Source organism: Syngnathus floridae, chromosome 6 (assembly GCF_059516105.1).
Source record: "Syngnathus floridae isolate MCC-2025c chromosome 6, RoL_Sflo_1.0, whole genome shotgun sequence".
NCBI classification, from domain to species: Eukaryota; Metazoa; Chordata; class Actinopteri; order Syngnathiformes; family Syngnathidae; genus Syngnathus; species Syngnathus floridae.
The window spans coordinates 18,270,779-18,285,000 of record NC_142418.1 but is presented as its reverse complement, the minus strand read 5'-3'; the positions used below and the strand labels follow the sequence as shown (position 1 = coordinate 18,285,000).

Genomic DNA, 14,222 nt, shown 5'->3' with positions numbered 1-14,222 from the left:
TCTATCTTCTAATTGTAAAAGCGTTTCACATGCCGAAATGGCTTGCAACTGAGTGCAAAAATGACATTTCCCCCTCTTTGTCTATTCGGTATAAATTTGGTTCCCCTTTTAAACGTTTGGGTGCGCTAAGCTCAAAGCACTCCCAAATCCGGCGGAACCATTTGAACACGCTGCCCGTGTAGCATGAAGATCCATCACACGTCAAGCGTGACCTGAGAAGTTGAGAGCCATGGAAATGTCTCAGCACATTGTCCTGCTTGCTGACGCACACGACCATTGAGACGTGTCTGCCTGACCACAAAAAGCAACTTGCTGCCAGGAGATTTTTTTTTTTCCCCTTCCTAAAGCAGCACTGACAGACAGGGAGGAAAGATCAGCTGTGTCCTATGACTCCTGTCTCAGCCTCATGGACGGAATTCTAAATTGCTTATGATAAATTGGCTTACGTGCACCCACCCGAGCAAAGCAGGCCTCCAATAGCGTTCTCCGTGTGGGGAGACCATAAAACAACTTCACTCACCGACAATTTTATTTTCACTGCATTTAACCCCTGAGAGTGAAATGTGTTCTTTAGAGCCGTGTGATTAAACAGATATTTGATTCCAGAGTTCTTTTCCAAGCTTTTCACACATTGTGCTCCAGATTTATGCTCTGGATGAAATTTAATTTGTGATAAAAAAAAATGCTGTTCAAAACATTTAGTTTGTTTATTGTTACTTGGCTTGGACATTTGACCTTAACGGCGGATGAAGGATTTATGTGCACAAACACAAGTATTAATCTGCCGAGGGGCAAAAAGTGAATCAAATTAAACCTGCAAGCAGAATTTTATTGCAAAGCATCTTCTTTTGAATCTAGCTGAGGCTCAACATAATCGATTTAAGATTATTTTAGAGTGGTATTAACTGGATGGAACATTATTTTTTAATCAGAGTATTATTTTGCATTGTCATGGTGATAAAGCATCACCTACTTAAGAACTGGAAGAACAGTCTGGCAGTTAACGTTTTCACTTCTACTGGAGAGTTTTCTGACCTATTTTTAGTCAAGGCACTAGTTTTACACGCAAAAAAAGATATCTGGAATAACTATGATCTTGTCTAAAGTTATGCACAAGTTTATTCTGTGTGAAATATTGCCTTCCTCAGCAGACTACAAACTGCACTTGCTTCCAAATAGATAAACTATATTTTAAATTCGAATGGCGTGCATTTGAAATCATTTGAGTTTTTTTTTTTTTTTTTTTTTTTTTTAACTTGCATGAGGAGTAAGTCCAATGCTTGAACACGAGAGGGGCAATGGGAATTGTCAAGTGGCTCGCAGAGGCCACTAAACTTCCCTTTCCAGACTTCAGTCCAACACACTCCAGACGCCGTCTCAGGACTGCCAGTGACAGCAAATGAGACATAAAAGAGTCGCGGGGAGGCCAGAGAAGCAGAGCGCGCACACTCTTGTTTGATGCTGAGGATTTGTTGCCTCATCCGCTGCTACTCCGTGAGGGGACTTGGGGATTTGTGGTCGGTCAGGGATTACAGCGGGCCGCGACGGCCGCCGCTGAAGCCGACGATAACGCCGGCCGCTCTCCGACAAGCCCGATTGTACAAATGTAACAACCGTGGCTGGCGCAGGACAGCGGAACTTCAATGTGTGCCCTCCAAGATGATGGCTGTCTCTGCGCTTGTGTGGCTTCTTTCTGAAAGTTCAAGATGCCCGGAGGTGTGGGAGTGCGAGCGGTTGTCTGGCTTGAGGGTAAAGAAATTGGAAAGATTCATTCATGGGCATTGGCAGCAGCACGTATAAGTCGGTTTTATTTGTGATGGACAGGATGGAAGACACACAAGACCAAGGATTGGAGTTTTAAAATAATGTTGCAATATATCACTGGAAGATCATTTACGATTTGGGTATTTTAACAAGAAATATTGAGTTGACACACAAGTTGACATTTCGGGCCACATAAAATGATGTGGTGGGCCAGATTCAGCCCCCGGGCCTTGAGTTTGACACCTGTGCACAAGCCTGTTATTGGCGTAAAAGAAGCAAACCGAAAGCTCCTGTTGCTTTGATTGGATGATTTAAAAGTTAAATGACATCACAACTGTTTCACTTAAGATTGTAATTTACTGTCAACTTGAATGCCCCCGTTTTGTTGTCATTGAAATGGCCACGTTGGAATAAGTGAGGCAAAATGGCCACAAGTCGTGTGAAAGTGGCAGTGAGGGACAAACTCATCCAAAAAAGCACCAAACCTTGCAAGTCTCTTGAGTTAAGTGATGGATTGTGACATTTAATTTGGATTGTGCGGTGGCTTTCCGTCTGTTTTTGCAAAGATAACTCGGTCAAGCGAAACAAATACTCCTTACAAATGTTGCCTTTGACATTCAGGAGGAGGAAAGCCAAAGAGCACACTCTGAGGACAACACATGCACAATGTGAACGCGCATTTGGTCTCAAATGTGTTACTCAATCGCTTCCTGAACGAATGAGACTTGCGTGAAGCCGACTGAAAAGTGCATCAGTGATTTAACCATCAATAGATCGTTTTCATATTGCGCCTTTTAATTTTCAAGGTTCACAAATTTCCGCAATGGTGACATAAGAGCGATGAAGCCGCAGCAGCTGCGTTTCTTGCCCAAGGACACTTGAGCTGGACTGAAAGAGTGCAGTGGATCAAACCCGTAACCTTGTGGACTGCTACGTTGGTACTCGAGATGGCCCAGAATATTTTGTCTTTCCACAATTTTCTTTTGTGAAAGCATTTTCAAGCAGGCACACTACAGTGTCCTGGAGAGGCCACACTTTACAAGCCTACCTACGATTTTCTTCGACAGTTTGAAAGTTAGACAAAAGTTGGGTTGAGCCACAATTTGAGCTTTTGATGTTCATTCTTAGTTGATGAGTTAATTTAATGCCAAATTCTGACTACTATTCTGTGCACATTTAAAAAGTTGAGATGTTTGAAACCATTTTTTCCCCAGACCGATAACAGTACGAGTCGTCAATTCTTGAGAAGTAGTCGATACCGAGCAGTGATACCGCCAGTATTTTTTCAAACTAATTCCTGATTATAAAACGGCCACAAGGGGCAGGCTAACATTGATATCTAACTCAGTGATTGTCAACAGGTGGTCCGCGGCCATTTAGTGGTCCGTGGCGGTATTGCAGGTGGTCCGCCAAATTGGAAATGGAAAATAATTGTAACATCTTTAAAAATAAAATTGATTCATTATTTAGACTTTATTGATTTTCCAGCTAATTTTGTGACTTATTTACCCATCAAATGTAGCTGAGATTGCCTAAATAGACAATACCGATGCTAATAAATGGCTCGTATGGGTCTATCCTCCTTCTGTGTAAAATAATATCCCGCCAAAGCGGTTGCTTCTTGGTTAAAATGGTGATCCCTTGGACAAAACCAGTTGAAAACCCCTGATCGAACTGATATCGGTAATGATACCGATACCTGGTATCGATACCCAACCCTCCCTATTTAAAAGTGGCATTTTTTAATAGCATAACATGTTTAATAATGCTTACTGTTTATTCACCGCTTTTGTTTATCCATCTTATCATCCGATTTTGCATTTTGTTTACATCAATGAAATCCTACTTGCTTCATTTCAAATCCATTGATGATCCATCCACACAAGTGAGCTAGCTCAGGTCTAAAACCAGCCATTGACCTTTCCAGTGCATCCTTATTAGTGATTATTGCTGTGACTGACGTGATGTGAGAGTGCTTCGCGAGTTCACTTTGCAGAGGAACTCTTCCCGACAAGAGCTCGAGTCCTTTATGATGTGTCGGAAACTAACAGTCTGTGAAAGTTCTCTAAAAAGCGCACACTTGAGTAGCACTTTAATGATGCAGCAAGAAGGGGAAAAATCGCAAAAAGGAAATTCTTTTTTAGATAATACAGAAGAGCGTGTGCGATTCGTTGTGCCACCATTAGGCACTCTTCTCGATATGGAGTCAGTTTGTGGATTCAAATATTTATCTGAAGCACCTGCAAGAGGAGAAAGTGCATCTCATTCCACCTTCTTTTCTTGCTTCACCAGAGAACTGAGGGTGCACTCTTGCAGAAAAAACCTTTGCCGTGATCATGATAATTAAACCTTTCCAGCCAATTTAGTCACTCTTCCTTCTTATTATATTGACTATTGCTGCCAATGGTCGGGAGCAGACTGGACTAAGCTAAAGAGAATATTATTTGATTTATGATTTTGTATGGTAGAGCAGTCATCGTTCTCAAATATTCCATTTGCATTCACTGTCACATCTATGGATGATTTTGATTTTCATCCATTTACTCCTTGTAATCCCTCAAGGGGAAATTGTAACTCACACGGGAATTTCTGAAAGTAGTATTTGAAAACTGTGAGTCTCCAGTTTGTCATTTTATCTCAAGCCTCCTAATCTGGATTTCCAACATCAAGCAAGAAAAAGAAAGTGCAGATTTCTGTTTTCAAGTCATCCAAAAAATAAATAAACGCTTCGCTAAAAATACTTAAAACAATTTACCTTCCACCACTGTTTGAAATGATGAATTCCCCCCCCCCCCCCCTCTGTTTCAAGGTGGGCGTGGCCTCGCTGTCGACGCCCATGACGTCAACGTGGTTTAAAGTGGGCCGCGCTACCGCCTCAGATAAGCGTCCGCAGAGGAGGAGAGGAGAAGGGGAGGAGAAGGAGAGGAGAAGGGGCCACGCTTGCTGCATCATTCTGCAACTCAGGTCCGAGGAGCAAGCATGTTGGGCTTCTTGCAATCAATCATGGGAAAGCGTGACACCTCCAAGACCCGGAAATATCTCTTTCTCTGAGGCTGCTGACAACTTTGCGTCCCATTCACACTGGGTGAGTTTTCATTCACATCTTTAATCAAAAGCGGCGATTGTTGCTCTGACGTATTTGGTTGTTTGTGTTTTTCTACGAGTTGGGAGCGCGCTGTCGTGGTTTTTTTTTTTTTTGTGGGGGGGGGGCATCGGTATGGTGGCTTTGATAAATTGGGCTTTCTATTTAATTGGGCTGTTGGCGAGTCTTTGCTATGGAAGGAGGCGTCGTGTGCCAAAAGAAGGGGGAGAGGGAAAAAAAAGAACGCTGGATCAGCCAGGAGAGCTTTTCAATTTACTGCCAGCACAATTGTGTCAAACGGCTGCCGCGCTCCAGCAACGCTATTAGTTTAAACATACATTTATGCAAATGACATGTTGGTGACTTACAGGCTTGTGAATTGAAGTGCAACAGTGTGCGATTTGGATTCCTCAAGTGAACCTCTCATTTCCCCCCGAATTGAACACTCAATTACATTTCTTCCTTCTCGTTTCGCTTTAAATTGTCTCCCACGGTTTTTCAAGTTTTTTTCCTTCACAGAGGAGGAGGTTCTGACTGATGAATGTTCTGATGTCAATCAAAAGAGAACCATGGATTTCGCAATCAAACCGCTAGATGGCGGTGGAGTGCAGGATAACCAAGCTGATTAAACTCCTATTAGGCTCTTCGTCAAAGTCGCCAATTGTCCAATAATGATGTTACTGCATTGTGGGAGAAGAAACGCACCTAATCACGCCATTTAGCTAAATACTGTGAAATACGCACACATTGCAGGGTCGTGGCTGCATGTGAACTGGATATTATAGGCACAGCTCCGCATGGCTTCCTCAAAGCCATTAATCATAAGTGAATTATCTGTACATGAGTGCATGTTTAGATCAGTTTGAATGCATCATTGCTTGGAAAAAAATAGTTAAGTTTATTTCAGAAGATATTTACCTATTTATTCATTTGAAACTCGACAATTCTCCATTATAGTGTTCGGGAGAAGCAAATAAATCACAAAACCGTTTAAAAAATATGGATACATAGAAATGTTAACCAAAAAATCCCAAACACCCCAATCGTTCACCTTTGTGCATAAAATTATTTAACAATGTTTAATTGGATGCACAATTTGCTGAGCAATTATTTTCCATATTCATGTTTTTTTGCTGTAATAAATTTTCGGTGGTGTTGCAGTTTGCTGGAAACTGCTTTAATGAGAGCAACACATTTCCCTTAGGTGTGTGTGTGTGTGTGTGTGTCTACATGCTGAACATGAAAAACAAGCCATTGTTAAGAAGAACCCACAAGGACAAAATAAGCAGAGCAAACGTTTTGTTTCTGCTTTGCAGTCTAATAAAAGTCATGCACTGGAAATCCTTCTTATAATCAATATGTGAAACTATTGCTGATGGGTGAGCATCTGAGACAATGGAGGCTTGACATTTCACCAAGGATGCTCTTTGTTGTATTTTCAGTGTTGATTATAGAAATTATGGAAAGTTTCTGTGTTAATGTGACATTTTAACGACTAATTAGGAATAACCACAAGTGTTCCGCTTTATTCGTGCATATGCCAAGGATTGTCTGGTGGAGTTGCCGTGTGGATAATGATGCATAATGTCAAATTTGCAAAGTCAACTCATTTTAAAGCACTCTGCACTATGAATGGCGTTTTTGAACACCTCAACATATATTGTTATAATTCAAGTCAGACTTGAACTTGGTTGTTTTGTTCTCGTCTGTCAAAACAGCTCGGAAGCAACAGCTCCGATGACCTTTATTCTGCGAATTAAGCTATTTTTCTGTTCGCCGCTGACTGATAGCTCTTATAATTTCAGCAAAAAGCGCATTGAGCGTTGGGCAAACACCCCGGAGCCATAACAAGTGCATTAAGAGAACTTAATGAAATACATGGCGGTTGGGCCTGCACTTTGTTTTGTTCACCGAAGCTGTGGCATTTACATGTTTGTGAGGAGGAAGGGGAAGTAAAAGACAGCATGTAGCCGGTTGTATACAATAAACACAAGAGTGCCTGACTAATATGGATTTTTAAGGCCCATTAAGGCAGATTTTGCAAAATAAAATTCCGATTACTTGCAAAAATCTGCCAGTTTTTTGCAGATTTGTTTTTTTGGGGGTGTATTGGAATGTCACTTTTGTACTCCGAATCAGAATCCAATAGTGATACTTGGAGGGATAAATCTTTGTATTCATGGTAGCCTTTTTAAAAAGTTCCCCAAGATGTCCCGATCCAATATGTAAAGTTGTCTGTCGGCCTGTGCTGCAGTTAAGCAATCTTATCCTTTGTGCAGAAAATACAATACATATTGTGCACTACAATCTTTTATTAACAGCAGTCAAAGTCCAAAATGATGATAGATTGCTCAAGCGCCCCGTGATTCAGCTGCACGCCACAGACATTGTCCGACCTCAGCAATTTAAATTCAGCTTCGTTAGCTGTCTCACCGACCGTGTCTGCATCTGATTACGCTTGCGAGCATTTAATTAATAATTGGACAATTGCCGACGGTCACGTTGGTCAGCCCGGCGCTCTGTGGAGAAACAGATTGCCTCGCTCTGATATGCAAGCGAAGAGCACAAATGGCCAACACGGGCTGATTTTAGAGATAAGGGAGCTCCGGTGTGGCGCCCAAAGTGAACCCGCCTGCAGGGGTGGAATGTCTGAACAGATGAATGAACTCATTAGTTTTCACTCTTGTTTAAAGGCAATCATGTTCCCTTGTGAGATTGCTCTGGAATTTCTGGACATGCAAGCGTCACTGCTGCCATGAAGCTTTTTCGCAGTCACGCATGTTCAGTTGAAAATCTCACGCAACATCTGTCTCCCAGCACGGGGCGTCGGAATGAGCTGCGACAAAAGCCTCGGCCGGCGCCCGCGTCTGGGATGTGTTGTGCTTTGTCGATAAGGCTATCATTCATCGTTAGGCCTGAGACAGCAAAAATCCTCTCTCCATCATCATCATCAGGATTTCTATGCCCAGTTCCCCTCTTGCTTGCACATCTGCAGATCAGATAAACAAGCTTTTATCACTAATTATGGAGGACTTAAAAAATGTAATCCACTTGGCTAATTGATTTCCACTGTGGTCTCCAAAGTCTGGCCAGGGGACAGCTTGCGGCCCGCAGCTTGTTTTTGTCGTCCCTGTAGAATGTTCGAGCAATACACTGAAATGTCGCCCCCTTTTGGCCATTTTAAGAGATTTAATCAGCCTGTCGATGAATTTTGGCCCTAATTATAACATTCCTAAATGTCACTGAAACAATTTCATCACTGTACAATAAAACAAATATAAAACATAATTAGACTTTATTGCATTTAACAAGGTAGGCAACTCCTTAAGAATTGTATTTTTTGCACCATTGGGAGATTCAACTTGGGTTTTGGCCTGCCTTTAATATTCTAGCAATCTCACGCAGCTAAGCAAAATATTAGCCACAACTCACTATGATCCTCTTGGAAATACATCCACACTAAGCCAATTATGTCAAGGTACTAATGATGTGGCGATGTCAATTCCAACTGAGCTTTAATTACCTTTCCAAAGGCCGAAGCTTTCATCATTTGTATTGGATTTTATTAGATGTGGCTATTCTGCTGTATAGTATAAAAAAACACACACTGACCGCTTGATTATATTTGACAACATAAAAAGGTTAACAAGAGGCCTAACAATGTTCTCCGGGGGGAAAAAAAAAATCCCTGCTAAACAATGACATCTTTTCCCAACATCCAACAGCGGTGAAGATTTGTCAAGGTCCTAAATTAACGTCTCACCGCCGTTCCCTTATCATCAAACATTATTTAATGAATATTGAATAATTTATCAGGCAAGCTAACAAAAGAGTCTCAAAAGGTGAGGATGAACTATAGGAGCCGGCTTGATCAAGTTTTAAAGCTCATCTGATGAAATGTTTCATTAACATGCAAAGCTGACCTGAGCGTGAACTATTTGCAGTCACGTGATCATGATGTCTGTAATTAGACTTTATATTTGATACCAGTAGCGTGATGAATGGTTAGCGTGACAAGCTGAAGACAAGTCATGTCGCTGAACCAAATTCTGAACACTTTCTAGAGTGGTGGAAGAAGAATATATGAAGAGATATAAAAATAAGAAATGCGTCATGCCGACTCACTCAAGTGTGGCTTTTTTGTAAGCATCTTCAGATTAAGCTATAAAAGGGAAACCTAATATAGATTTGCCGAGATTCACCCTCATATCTTGATCTTCAACTCAAAAGTTGTTGATCTTTAATCCAAAGGAAACAATGCTGCCATCTACAGGGATCAATTTGTAATTACATTGACAAAGCTAGAAAAAAATACAAAATACAAAAAAAACTACATATGTCAACGTGACTGAATAAATGACATTAAAATCGACCTTGATTAAATGGACCTGCTGCAATAATATTACATGACATATAAAAAACCAAAAAAATCGAAAAAAAATAGGCCAATTTTGCAAACGCTCTCAAAACTTTTCACATTTATTCTTTTCTATCGGAATTGGCATCATCCTAAAAAAGAATCCATATTGCTTGTTTGACGCAAGCTCTCAGTGGCTGTCGATAAAACACAAACAAACAAGGTAGAATTTTCATCCATCTCAAATAATGTGTCTTTCTTTTGATTTGACTCAAAATGGAAGACGCAGGCACATCATTGACATGTAGCATTGTATCAATGGCCTCACCTCTTCCATCAGTGCCAGCAAGTCAACTCTGGCCCATTTCCAAAGTCCATCGATGCATTTCCGTGTTATCATGGAGGCAATTTTAGCCCAATGACACAAAGTTGTCGCATGCTCTTATTCCTCAGCCTCGCGTGTGATCAATGGGCAACTGTCAAGACGGTGAAGGGAGCTCACATTAAAGCACATCCGGAGTTTGGATGCGGAATAACTGCCCACTCGACTCGGGTGGAGGAGGGGGGGGGGCTTTTGAATAATCCAGCAGCGTGTCGCAGCTCCTTTGGCCCCACGCTTGTGCACTCGGAGACGTTCAAGGCACTCAGGACATGACGGAGCCGCCATTGGATCATGTCTGCAACCCGCGATGGTGTTTTTATACGTCTGTCACATGTAGTCATGAAAAAGTCTACACACCCCTTTTGTGACGGAAGCCAGATAAAGGTCACCATTCATGTGACCTATAGCCTGTGAAATGTTTTGGACTGGCTGATTTCAAAATAAACAAGTGGTTGCATAAGTGTGCACACCCTTGTTTATGTAATAAAAGCTATAAATGGACATGAGCTCCCCTCTTATTCATTTCAAAATGTTATGAAAGCGAGCTCTATAAGGCCCACCTTATTTTGCAGCTTGTTCTTTCTCGACACTTTCTAATATTCCATCTCTCGCTCGCACAGCCGCACTGAACCAAAATATAACCTTTTGCTTTTGCATCCGTTTTTTTTCTGTGTACCAAAAAAAAGCCATTTTCTTGGAAGTATTGTTCAGTTCTTTCTAAATTTTAAAATGTCACTCAGGCACATGTGTACAATAAATCATGCTGTCATAAATCATAATTAGCATCTTCAAATGGTAGTCGTATGACGTGGATGGGAAATCTTAGCAAATCTATTGTTGATTGATGCGTGAGTCACTTAAGCCTTTTGTGTTCATGTTCAGGTGATCGCAGCTTGACAGCACTTAGCCGACAAAATTTTTCATGCCGTCTTTGTCAGAAATCTTATTAAATGAATAGCTGTCTGACAGTGTGAATTAGAACTGTGCATTAACTTTAAGGTCGACATTATTGTTAGGAGTTGAATGCTGTGAATTGTCCTGGTGATTAATAGTAGTTTTTTAATGTTTCCGTCTGTCATGTCTGTGATTGGCCATGCGTGCAGTCTGAGCAGAGTTGAATTGAGCTGTTATCTTCTGCTCATTTTGAAAATATATATATTCTGACTAAGTAGGCGTATTTTTGTTCAAAAGGACTGAAGGACATTTAAAAGGTCACAGTGGCAAAATTGGATGTAGAACTTTTAATGCTAATGCATCTGATTTAACTTTCATTTCATCATGTGCGATATGGAGAATATTTTTAGATTCAGTGACCATGCCAAGCCATTGCAAAAAGGTCCATGTGCTACACGAGCAGTGAAATGAAGCAAGATGTGAGGAATGTGGTTCTCTCTTTAAGTTATTTTTAATTCGTCATGGGTGAAAATAGTGGAAACATTCTATATTCGCTTCATACATTTTGTGGCATGTTTGTTCGTGATTGATGGGTGATGTGTCCTAAAACTTTTATTTTCTTCCCACATATTTTTACATCTGAAAACAAACCGAGTTTCTCCTTTTGAGCTGTGAAGGGTTTTCGTGTGCACCTAACGCAGCGATGCGTGCAGCCATGGAGCTTTTCCTCTCTCTTCTTCACACACCGCTTACCAGGCGACATTTGGCTGGAGTATCTCAGCGCCTTGCTTGCGTCTCACATCTTGGACACTGACACAAAATAAATGAAGACGCGCAGAAGAAGACGCAGGGTTCAGAGTTTGAAGGCTGCGTAGCTGAGGTGTGAAAGCACTGGGGTGTAAAATTGCCCCGACAGTCGCGCTGTTGTTTCAGCATCTCATTGTGAAGGGCGACACCGCTTGCATGTTCACTGTCTTCTCGTCCTCCGACTGCAGATGACCGTGCTTCAAGTCTTATATATGGTCGTATTTTTCTTTCTTTTTTTTCTTGATGTCTGAAGTGCATTCTGAAATACTGCATCTTTTATTTGCTTGAATGTGGAAGGGGAGAGGTGACCTGGCAAAGCAAAGCAAAACACCCACTTTTTCTTTTTTTTTGTTTAAGAAAGTAAAAACAACCTTTGTGAGCCTTTGCATATTTTAAATGGGAACATATTATTGAAAAGTGACATTTTAATTGCCTCTTTATAAACAATTGGGACTCCGGTGTCCCTGCGCACCCATCAAGTGTGAAATTAAACATCCAAATAGATTTGTTGTCTGCCTATTTCTGAAAATGTGTCAGTAGGCGAGCCATTCTACAAAAAAATATGCATAATGGTTATATTGTTAGCTAGCGGAGATTGACGTGGCAGCTTTAGAGTGCCTTGTTGTCCGCGGTGAGTGCACGCGCATTATGCGGAGAACCAAAAACACTAAAGGAGTCATAAAAACATTGATGAATGCCCCCCAACCTGCCCCCCAGGAAGTTTTCCCAATTTTGGAGGCAGTTTATTGCTGAGATTTACTGTAATCATTTTGTCTGCGCTCAGTTTTCATTCTGCTCAATATTTGATGGCGGTGTTTATTTGTATTTGTGTTTTGATCAACTGAGCAAATGTTTGCTGCCCTAATCCATCCTGTGGCTGAAAACATATTCACAAAACAAACTTTAAGAGGAGGTTCCAACATTTCCTCTCAAGCAATTTCTCACCCATGTAGGAGACTGCCTGAGAGCGAATAGGATGGTGTTTGTCTCCTCACGAAGCCTTTGCAGTGAAAGAAATAAAATAAATGAGCAGCGGCTCCCTCCAATGGGCTGTGTCTAGCGTCGACCTGCCTCGCCTGCCCTGCAGTGAGGCAAGGTTATTCACATGAAAGATGGTGTTGAGATTAGTGAGCCCTGCCTTGCCTCGCGCCAATGTCCAGCAACAGCGCGCTGTGTGATTTATGAGAGTCGTGATATCTGCGCTCGCCGCATGAATAAACCATGTGGCCAGAATTAAGCTCCTGTTAAACGACGCGCAGCACTTTCCCGGGAGCCTCGGCGTCCGAGCGGGACTCCCCGTCAGGAAAGTTGTGCTGTTGTCTTATGGCACTTTCATTAGGCCGCTTATTGATGGCAGGCAGTGGAATCTTCTCTCAGCAACCTACAAATTGCACATAATGAATGACTTTGAAGTTGAAGTTGGATTATATTAGGTCTGGTAATGATTACAAGGTTGTCTGAGGGGAAAGATGGGAAAAATAGAATGCTCGGAAGTTGACCGCAATGACAATTGCGGCATTTGGTTCATTTTCACCCCGCTAATGAATTGATTGCTGTTGAAACTGTCAAATTGCAACTAGAACAACATGACACCATTTTTAGGAAGTTGAGCTTCACTCGTGTAGACGTTACGCAATGGCACTACTTGTGCAAGTAACATACATTTCTAGAAGTCCAAAATAAGGGCAATGTAGTTTTTAAATATACTTTGGTGCAGATACAATTGATTTATTTGATTAATCGATGGAATAACGCTTCTAAAAATATTCAATAGGGACAATGTCATTTTCCGACCACTGTGACCAATTTGCGCAAATTCTTGTCTGCAATCACTTCATTAGCACAACAATTCAAATTTTCCTCGGCAAAGTGGAGAATGATTCCCCAGTTAAATTTCAGCAAGGATTTGTACATATAAAATAACAACAGGGCCCTTGAACACATTGTTTTTCTCAGCTAGTAGCAGAAAGGAAGGCAAAAGTTCACTTTGTAGTTGCGTTGCTTTATTTGTGACATAAGCGCGTGTCATTGCCTCCTCCCAGCCTCTAACACATCAGACACACACACGAGCAGGCAGGTACGGCGCGGATGCAAAGGGAAGCGCCGCAGCCTCGCTAATGAGCCCTGACTCTTAATGACATCCTCCCCCGCTTTGCCGCCACCTCACATATGCACAACGGCACCGGCCAGCCAGCCAGCCAGCCAGCCAGCCGGCCGGCCAAGCTCTGATCTCATTGGCACACCACCCTGCCTGCTTACACCTGTAACCTTTGGATCAGTCCACATTTGGCTGCTCGGGAATCCATCAGTGGTGATTAGCAAACAGATTGAGCAGCAGGATGAATTCTCATAAAAAATGTATGTCGGCGCTCGGCTCCCATTTAGACGATTGAACAAAGACGTGATGCACACAAAAGCACCTCGCTGATCAGGAATTCTCTCTGTGGCTCTTCACAAGATTGCAGCGCCACCTGATTTTTCTTTCTTTCCCCCTCTCTCTCTCTCGACTTGCTTATGTACCATTTTAAATAAACGACCAGCGGTGAGATGAACCTGGGATATGGTGAGAGAGCCAAAGATAGGACTTGGCCCTCGGTGTGATGAGCGCCGGCAGTCATGGAGGATTGCAAAGGCTGGTCAGCCAGGGGACACGGCGCTTAATTGCATTGCACTTTAATAAGTCACACGCTGAAGGCGCCCGGCTGGCCGGCTGTGATCATGCAGATGTCTCTGCTGATAAGAACTACAAGGGACATAGGGGGCGCCGCCTCATCAGTGTCAGGTGGAAGTCCGCCAGTGCCCTGTCGAGACTCCCGGATGCTTGTCCTCTTGTAGTCCATTGTACATGAAGCGTCACTCCGTTCCGCAGAACTCAATTGTATTGCACGGTGTGCAGACTTCTGCAACTCATTTTGCTGCAATTCAAAATGAAAATT

General features: G+C 42.1%; 1 protein-coding gene across 3 annotated transcripts in view; it reads left to right on the top strand.

Moving 5' to 3' along the window:
- The window catches only part of megf11 (multiple EGF-like-domains 11), a 74,595-nt gene that overhangs the window by 12,980 nt on the left and 47,393 nt on the right, over window positions 1–14,222 (top strand). For all 3 annotated transcript variants that reach the window (XM_088378185.1, XM_088378184.1, XM_088378183.1), the window contains exon 2: window positions 4,574–4,849. The gene's annotated coding sequence lies outside the window, so the exon portion shown is untranslated. The remainder of the gene's footprint in view (window positions 1–4,573; window positions 4,850–14,222) is intronic.